This window comes from Panthera pardus, unplaced genomic scaffold (genome assembly GCF_024362965.1).
Source record: "Panthera pardus isolate Hobbes unplaced genomic scaffold, ASM2436296v1 HiC_scaffold_1, whole genome shotgun sequence".
Taxonomy (NCBI): domain Eukaryota; kingdom Metazoa; phylum Chordata; class Mammalia; order Carnivora; family Felidae; genus Panthera; species Panthera pardus.
The window spans coordinates 1,198,027-1,199,266 of NW_026526654.1; positions in this window are offsets into that span (position 1 = coordinate 1,198,027).

Here is a 1,240-nt window from a genome sequence, read left to right on the forward strand (position 1 = left end):
TTTTCAGTACTGGAAATGTAATTTCTTTTATAATTTTCTTCATGGTATTATTTTCTGTAGCTTACTTTAAGAATATAGTATGATACGTATAATATACAAAAGATTACTGGTAGTAGTAGTGGTTAAGTCTTTGGGGGTCAAAAGTTGTTCATGGCTTTTTGACTGTGGGGGGCGTGGTCAGAGCCCTTAACCCCGTTGTTTAAGAGTCGAGTGTATTAGAGTTAATGTTCTGATTGTGAAGGTTGTATGGTAGTTATGTGGAATGTACTGACTTGTAGGATTTAAATGCTACAGGAATCAGGCATCCCATTAGCAGTTTACTTGCAAATGGCTCTGGGGCGGGGGGGGGAGTTTTTTTTGTTTTGTTTTCTCTAATTTTTCTTGTCTCTAACTTTGTTTCCAAAAAGCAAATCAAAAATAAATAAATGAATAAAATAAATAAATAAATAGAAAAGTTGAAAAGCCTTAGGCAAATCTTATTTCTCCATGTGGAAAGAGCTACGAATCAGTGTTTACAATTAAAATTATAGATAGGTTTTATGGTAGTATAAAAAAATTGTAATATGTACAAACATTGGCAATAGCCATAGCAGGAATATATCAACATAATGTCTAAATCTTTAGGCCCACATATAGTCATAAAAATTGGGAAAAACAAAAAGCCATCCATGAACACTACTGAAGTATTAATGACAACTTGGTTGTTTGGGTGCTGTTTAAACCGCTGGTAGTGGAGCAGTCTGATGTATGTAAAACCCTCTAGTGGTAGTTTCCACGTACAAAATGTGCTTAAAAGTTAATGAGATGCCAAGAAACATAGTTTAAAATATTATAAAGATTTTCATTACACACATATGATACAAAAACTTTTTCCTTTAATCAAGATTTTGCCGTATAGTGTGTTCAATTGGGAAGCAATGAAAATGTTTTGTAAGCATCCAGTAAATTTTTTCTATTTATTTTTCAAATTGTATAATTTTTGTTCAAAATCTGTACATATTCTCATGACGCTTTCCATACTGGATCTTGATTTAGAATTGAATCATCAGTAGATACTAAAGGATTTCTACAGGATCCTCATTCAAATTTGGTAGCAGCTGAAAAGGAAAAGAAAGAATTATCTTCTTTCTCCAAAATACTTTTCACTACAAGTGATTAAAAAAAAAGAAAAGAAAAGAAAAGAAAAGGAAAGGAAAGGAAAGGAAATAGAAAAAACAAAGTTGGGGCCTTTATGAGTGTT